The following is a 9,006-nucleotide window of genomic DNA, read 5'->3' on the forward strand; positions in this document are numbered from 1 at the left end:
TACTCCTACTGAGCTTCGCATGCTAGGAGTTCACCAGCTGACAAAAAACGCGACACACTAATACAGCAATAGTATAATAGTGTCTTATCAAAATGACTAAGGGGTTATACTTCTATGACCAAATCAGCCACAAGAAGCTCAATTTCAGCGAAGGTCTGGAGTAGGGATATCAGCGATGTCACTAGCTTTTGAACCGGTATTTGGAGGCCCCGGACACTATTGCGACGGACAACCTGGCTAAGGCGCGAGGAGAAATGAGCAGGTGAAGAAATCGACGAGATGTCAGCTGTCTCCGTCGAAATCAATTATTTACGCGAGGATACGCGGTACCTTAGGAATTGGGCGTTACGCGAACCCCGCTTATCGTCGGATTTCATCACCAGTGGTACCACAATTCTCCTCCCCAAGGACATACCAATTACCTGTCTAACAAGTCTGCACAAGATCACATTCATCACTATTTATGTAAAGGCCCACTATGAGAAAAATAGCATCCTAACAGAGGAGCAGAAGAGATGAACAACACACTAGACTGGAAAGATCAAGCCATCATCGATACAGTCAATGTTGGAGAATTAGTTTGTAACCAACGGAACATTAGTATGACCTATATCGATTACAAGAAGGCATACAACTCCATACCGCACTCACTCCGTATTAAGGTGTTGAATATGTATAAAGTTGGTCTGTAGTCTGCGGTTCCTGCGGCAGGTGATGGAAGGGGGGACGACAACACTGCTCAGCTCAGAAGTGAGAAAGACGTGTTGCGGTCTAGAATGCTCCGCACCTTGAGGAGGAACTTTAAAGATGATTATTTTATCCCGCTCAGTAGGACATTCAATCAAAACGGGCATGACTATCAGATAAGGTATAGAGAAAGCTCACCGGAAGAGATGACCCATACTTTCTACGTAGACGATATCAAGATCTATGCTGACTCGACAGAACGATTGGATGTAGTCATCAAACTAGTCGAAAGAATTAGTGGCGACATCGGGATGGTGTTTGGTCTAGAAAAATGCCGATCTGTTCAGCTACTATCAGTGCGATTGGTCGACACAGGAAACTGCGATATCGACGAAGGCGAGATGATTCTGGACACGATTCGTGACTAATCGTATAAGTATAGTATAGGATTCCTGCAGCTCCGCGGGATTCGCCACACCGACATCAAGCTTAAATTCCGAAATAACTGTATCTTGAAATCTTCCCTGAACACTTGGAATAAAGTCAGAGCAAACAATACGTTTGCTGTCCCCGTGCTGACCTACAGTTTCGGCGTCATCAAATAGAGGAAGGCATTTAGAATTGCCACGGGATGAAGGAGGACAAGGAATACGACATCCAGGCAATATGTGTAGTGCAGGTGCTACAACTGCGAGAATACTTTGTGGAAAATTCCAATCGAAATGGAGTATACCAAGCAACCTTAACTGCAATTTGCCGACTACAGCGGAGAAGATTGCAAAGTGGAAGCAGGAAGCTGTGCTCGGTGCCCATCCACACCAGTTGGAGCAACCGTACGTCGACAAGGCTGAATCTAACCTGCGGTTCAAGCTCTCTTTGCGATCGAATCCGACATGACTGCCAACCACGACAGGATAATGCCGTCGGGGAATTACAGGAGGTATGTTTGCCACCAAGATGTCGAGGATATATGCCGGATGTGCCATTCACCGCACGAGACCTGCGACCACATTATGGTAGGTTGCTGCGTACTAGTCATTGCAGCCAATACCGAGCATCACAACAACGCTGCTAAGAGTTTGCACCTGAAACATGGGCTTTTGGAAGAGATTGTGCCGAACTACTTTTATCTGTCTGTCTGTGCCTGTTCTGGCAAATGCCCGTTTCAAGCTGTACTGGGATCACACTGTTGTATTGGAACAATACCTACTGCACAACCGCCCAGATATACTTGTCTATGACAAGGGTCGACGTCGGCGTTCCACTGGACCACAATCTGATCGGTGGAATAATTGCCAGATATCGCCCACTGGCCGTTTACTGGGTAACCACCAACACAAACATGCGCCGTGCCTAGTTGTGTTGTGACAATTTGCGGCGGTGAAATTTCGTGACGATAATAATTTTACGCAGTATACTCTATACAAATAGATCTCTTTATTGCTTTTTATTTGATTTATCTTCAATTTCGATCTTGTATCGATTTCATATATGAGAAACATGCGTGATGCGGCAGAAAACGCATGAGGGGGCAAAGCCCCCCCTTGCCCCTTAGTTTGCTACGGCTCTGGTGAAAATGGTTCTTGAGGGCGACCCTACAGGAACAAGAAGACGGGGCACACAGCGAGCACGGTAGATCGACCAGATAGGGAACGACCTGCGGACCCTTCGAAGACTGCGAGGCTGGCGACAAGCAGCAATGGATCGAGTGGAGTGGAGACGGCTTCTGAATACAGCAAGCGACAATAATGCTCTAACCTGAACGGTAAGGTAAGGTATATTTTCGAAGATTTAGGAATAAAAAAGTTTCATCCGGAGAATTTTTCATCAAAAAATTCTTAAAAGTCATTTTCTCGAGTATTTAAATGTCATGTAGCGTCTACAAAGGTTATAGAATATTAAAACAAACAACTTTGTCGAAAAAAGTTTCTTTTATAAAAATATTAGGGGAATTGATTGAAGATAGTTGGAATAACCACACGAAACATGTGTACCCGTTTTAACCCAATCATTCCCATGATGAATGTGTTGAGTTGTAAGAACTCAATATTTCAAGAGAGACTGAAAGCGGCTGATTAAAAGCAGTTTTCTTATGTGAAATACATAGTACAGGAAATCGACTGAACTTACCTAAAATGGCCGCACAAAGTGTGTGTACCCATTTTACCACAATTCATTCCATAATACAAGTGAAAAGTTGTACCTTACTCAACATTCGAGAAAAGGGGTTGATCAAAAGAATCTTTTATATAAAAAAGTATAGGGAATCTGTTGAAGATAGTTACAATGACCGCACGAAACAGGGGGCTGATTTCGGATTTTCGGATGATCAAAAGTAGTTTCAAACAAAAAATCATTTGAAACCAACTTTTACCACCAAAACTGATTTTCATTAAATGAACTTTTGACGTATAATTTATTGTACAATGTTCATTCCAAAATCAAAATTTCGGACCCCTCCCGAAATTTTTTTCTGGATCCGCTCCTGAAAAGTAGTAATTCTTATGCAAACAAGTCCGAGAAATCGGTTAAAGATAGTTAGAATTATAGCATAAAAAGTGTGTACCCGTTTTACCCCTATTCTTCCCATAATACAAGAGTGCAGCTATACCTACAGATAGATCACAAGTATATTCATTTGAAATAACCCTGGGATTCAATTGAACAGACTTAGAATGACCATACGTAACGTGTATACCTATTTTACCCCAATTCCTTCCATAACGCCAGTGTGGAGTTAAAGCTACACTTTTCAGAAAGAGGCTGAATCCGGCTGATCATATGTAGTAATTCTTTTGTGAAAAAGTCTAGAAAATCGAAGAACATGGTTAGAATAACCTCACGAAACCTGTTAACCCGTTTTACCCCAACTCAAGTTCGAAGATAAACATAGCTGTACATCTTGGAAAGATGTAAAAAAAATCAGAGAATCGATTACAGAATATCAGTTTGATTGCACGAATCATCTGAATCCATTGCTAAAAGTCTATCTCTGATTGGGCCCTAACTGCAAAGCCAAGTAATGTTGGTTGCACCCATTTCAATAAGCTTTGTTTGGGATTTTACTATGTGACCGCATTCTTCAACCCGTAACTCCGCAACCGGATTTCCGATCAACGAAAAAATCAATATCAGCCTATGGGAGCGTTATACCGGTTGTTTGAAAAAGGTCATTCATAAAGTACGTAACAATTTTTGGGGAGATGGAGGTGTGAAAGTAATCAACTGTCACATTTTGTGGCATATGGGGTAGGGGCAATAAGCTAGAATCACAGATAACATACGTTTAGGCTCGATTCGAAATTTGTGTAAATACCCGCTACTGAAAGGCCGTATAAATCAGATGTCCTAATTTAGAAAATATTTGTAGGCGGCGCAGTGATCGATGCAATGTAGTTAGACGGCTGCTGTCAAACACGTGTAGCAAACAATTGCGATGATGGTAATAGTGAAACACGGATTTCCAACGTTTATCAATTGGAAAGTTTACAACAGGTTTTTAAGGAAATCTGTGCTAGAACGTTACGTTACATGTTTTACTGAAAAAAATATTCTTTTGAGGAATTTCTAGAGTGATTGCATAACCTTTCTATACAAGGGACGCAAAAAGTGCATAAGCGATTATTACAAAGAGGCCGAAATATCCAGCACAACACTGCAGTTGGGAATTAGATTTTCCTGTTTGCATAGGAAGTGGGGCTTTCGTCCGAAGTGGTTTCGGACAGTAGTTCCGTTGATCGAAATATGCGCTGGAGTTTTCCATTTCTTCTATTTTTCTGTAAAACCATTTCATAACATTCGAGAGCTGATCCCTCGTGCAGTAGTTTACTCGATTGAAGACCCCATAACACCGGGCAGCTGTAGCCGAATGGATGGTGCTGTTAGGCTCCCGCTCCCTATTTAGCTGTAGCTAGGCACGAAAAAAAAATCATTCCATCTAGCGGTTTTGGGTTTGGCATGCTGTCCATTTTTGTGATCCTACACCCACCCACGGCCTGACGTTCCTTAAATACATTTTTTTCTCTGCGGTATCCTATCCCCCGAAAAAAAGGACGCATCCAAGCAAAGGAGCAGCGAATTGCGTTCTTCGTTCTGCGTCCCTTTCCCATTCCAGTCCACGGGTGTGTATATACATAGAGTTTCGAAGGTTTCTCATTTTTCCATTTTCATTTTTTGCCCCGTGCTTGGAGTATACAGTTTTTTTCGCCTCTGGTCGGTCACCGCATTTTATTTCTTTCCTGCCCCGGTGCACCCTCCAACATGTCCCTCAGAGGGGTTTCCACCACGTGTGGGTTTGGATTTATGTTTGAGTAGGATGGGACGATTCTACACACATACTCACACACATACACACATCGAGATTCGCATTTGAGCCAAGGATTCCCAAATCCTAGTCCGGGGTGTCGCTTCCACCCCCAGCGTGATGGGCTTGGTACTATTAGATTCGCTTCAAGTGGCTGATGGCGGGGTAAATGTGAAAAAAAACCGTGTCAGGAGTTGGAGTTGAAAAGGCAGTAGCTACGTTGGTGTTCATAGCATCTAAAGCTTTCATTTCTGGGGACTGAACGTAGTAAGCTAAAACTTTTTCCTTGACAGTGAAACGTAGGATGGAGAAAGATGTTAGTTTGGTTGTAGCACCAGGATCGTTTTAGATGCACAGTTGGGAAGAAACTTGTAATTTTTCATTGAATTTGATATAACAAAAAAAAATCTTAAAATATAACGGATTGTTAGTGCAATAATGATATCATGATGTTAACTGAAACCGGCAATCATTTGCTCACTGAGTGCGCTTATTTAATAACTGGGCTACGCCGACACAGTTGCTTGGTCGAAATATGGCAAACATTAACTTCACCTGATTACTATCTATCGCAAGCTCGCCAAGTTACGAATCGTCATTGTACTGGTTCAAAGATAAAAGTTCAACAATCAGACGAAAAATTTGATGTTGTTGTTTATATCAACTGCAATTTTAAATTTTTTTAGTGTGTGTGTAGTGGGGGACTGGAAGAAACTATGCTACGAAAAAAATATATGCGCTCAACATATCTGTCGTTTTGCTTTGGGTGTCCACATTCGTTCAACGCATTCGCACAGTGTCGATTGGTGTAGTACGGGTAGGAATTTGAACGACTGATAATTTCCTGAGCGACGTTCGTCACTCGTTGTGTTATTTTTTTGAAGAACGCCATTTTCGGGATAAATTGTGTTCAATGTGCCATGTTACTGGATTTGAAAATCGCAACAAAGTGGCGTTTTTAGAAATTCTAAATGCTATTTGGATAGTAAGATATATTGAAACAGCACTATGGCAAGCACCGAACTCTCGATTTAACGACCTATCTTGTGACACAAAATCCCAGACATTGTTCGTATTATCACATGCAGATAGAAGGCATATAGGTTTTAGCATGTTAAAACGGGGTACGTTACGAGTGTTTGCAGTAAATGTTCTGGAACAATTTCACCAGTTAATCATATTTGCAACGAATATTTTATGATTTAATTTTTGTCGTTACATGTAGGAATGTTTAATTATTTCATTTAGGGGATGGACATAGCGTATTTGGTAAATTGATTGTCTTGTACACAGCTTATCTACGCTTATAAGGCTAGAAATTTTTCTAACCCGATTAAAGAAGCGAATGTCCCTTAGGTTAAAACCTCTATAATTCTGAAAAAAGTTTTATTTAAAAATATCGCCTTACTTTTCGATAACTGTTGCTAAGCGCTTCCAGAAACTACCGCATACACTTTGTTTTATCATGTTTAGGATCCAAAGATATTATCAGCAGACATATCTGGACAAACAAACAACTCGCTTCCAACTACATTGGATTCGGGCAATTTGTGACATGTAGAGCAAACAGGAGCGGCTACAAAAGATAACCTGAATGGTGGCAAAGTTTCCACTAACAAAAATAAACGGAGGATAACGAAAAACATGATTCGCTGTGAATGTACCACAAGTGAAGTTCTGATTTGATCCCATTATTCACTGTGTGCAGATATAATTACTACGTTGCGTATTGGTCTCTGTTTTCGATTTGGTGTTCATTCGCACGAATTGTGACTATTGTGGTTTGCTGACGAGTGGAACTGACAGTAAGAAAACGTTTATACGCATGCTTTGTTCTAGACCGCTGTCCCAGTTTCATTTTCGAAAAGTTTTGATGGTATGGACAGTAGCGTCGATCTTTTGTTATTTTCGCGTGATTTTAGTAAATGAAAAGGACTTTTTTCAAATTAGGTTTGAAATTGTCAAAGACAAGATATGAGTCAACTCAATTTATCAACAGATAATACAGTAAGTGCTATAACAAAATGCATGTTACAATACGAAGAAGTAGATTTCGTAAAGATCCTTTGCGGTGATATGCTATCTAGGCCGTGCTATTCCTTCATTCGTGTACGTAAAACCACGCGCATTAAATATTCAAGTCACACAATTTACGTAGAAGTATGAAACCGATACGTGCCAGTACCATGTTGTCACTTCACAAGCAACATTTTAGATTCTTAATATACTGCCAAATTCATAACTTTTTGTACTATTGTTCAAACAGGCGTGAGCTTGCAGCTCTGCGCGAGAGTAGCTAAAAAGTTCTCACTGCAATCCCGGGTATTAAACATTTAAAAAAAATCTAATTTTCAACGCAATACTAACAAATTTCCTTGCGTAAGCACGGAAGCACGGTATACTTCGTAGATTGTAGACTGGTGAGTCGGTGACTATTATTTTCACACAGCCTACTTGAGGAACAATGTTTGGGAATGACACCCATGCAAGAGCTTAGGCACCATGCGGCCCACGAGCATCGTTACCGTAATTTGGAATATTATTAGAAAGGAGGTGATGACGTAATTCTTACTTAACGGAAGGCCCCGGGACTCAGTGAAACTCCCATATGTACCACGAATTGGGCTGTGGGTAGGTATTTAGTCAGGATTCTCTTCCAGCACGCGATGTGATTGATAATATAATCGTGTGTTATAGAAGATTTGTATGTATGTACATATGTCTAAACAGTTTACTGATTAATTAGAATAAATATACACAGTTCTATGTAAAATTTTCAGTCCCCCGATAACCGATTATCGAGAGAAAATTCCATCAACTTGAACTCTGGACAGCCGGCCATCGGGAGTGCTGTTAACAATTTGAATTATATTTTTTTTAAGAAAGCCTATATTTGTTAAGATCCAGATTTTTCATTACTCGCGATGATAACACGTAACAGGGACAAATAGGGACAGATAGCGTCGAGTATTTTCGAGCAAGGAAAATATTTCTTATTTTTCACATAGGATTGTTTACAGAAATACGAGCGATAACAACGACCATCGAAAGGAAATATAAGGAATTGACAATCTAATGCACCGGCTTGTCAGTAATAAAGTAACTTGAAATAAGATTCTAAAATGCAGAGGTGGCGAACCTTCAATAACTATTGACCCGTGATCATCGATACTAGCCAGACTAAAGTCCTATTGGAACTGAACTTTGATTAGGTAAAAAAGCAATATTTCTTCCAAAGGTGAATATTTTTTATGAAACCACTCTTTGCACGTGATGGGCACAAACCCTAACTTAAAAAAGCCAAGCGTTGCGTTTCGACTTCATCTGATTCGACTTCGTCGGATGAAACAAAGTCGAAACTCAACCCTTGACAGAGAAAGAATGACCGGAACGGTAAGAATGAAGTAACGGTGATAATTCACCTTTTTATTGGAAACACTGCGAACACTCATGCTCCTCCATAGCTCTACCCACTGCCTAAGTCTGGCGGTGACTGATCTAGCTAAGGGGCAAAAAGTGATAATAATATATCGATCCTGAGCAGGGATGCCACATTAAAATCTGTGTTTCGGTCAAAAAAATCTTTTTACTATTTGTGATGACTAAAACAGAAAAAAATCTGTGAAAATCTGTAATAAATTTGAAAAAATATTTCAAATATCACAATCTTTGGAAATCTGTGAAGTTTTCTTCAAAATGCCAAAAAACTGTCATTTGTGAAAAAGAATCCGTGATCAAAAATTGTGCGAAAAATCTGTGACATTACAGAAACATCTGTGAATGTGGTAACCCTGAGCGCAGTCCACTGGACCTAAAAACAGATAACGAGAGATATTTGGGCCGATCGAGGAGAGGAAGAGGTGACGATCTGCATATAAGAGACATTGGGGGTCGATGGTTACACGTCCCTAAAAATCCTTGAAAAAGGAAAAAACGTCAAAACAAGGAATATACATCAACCCTTGACTTTATTAAGGCCTATGCACTCAGTCGTCGCTGGTCTAAGGACCAAATGC

This window comes from Topomyia yanbarensis, chromosome 2 (assembly GCF_030247195.1).
Source record: "Topomyia yanbarensis strain Yona2022 chromosome 2, ASM3024719v1, whole genome shotgun sequence".
NCBI lineage: Eukaryota > Metazoa > Arthropoda > Insecta > Diptera > Culicidae > Topomyia > Topomyia yanbarensis.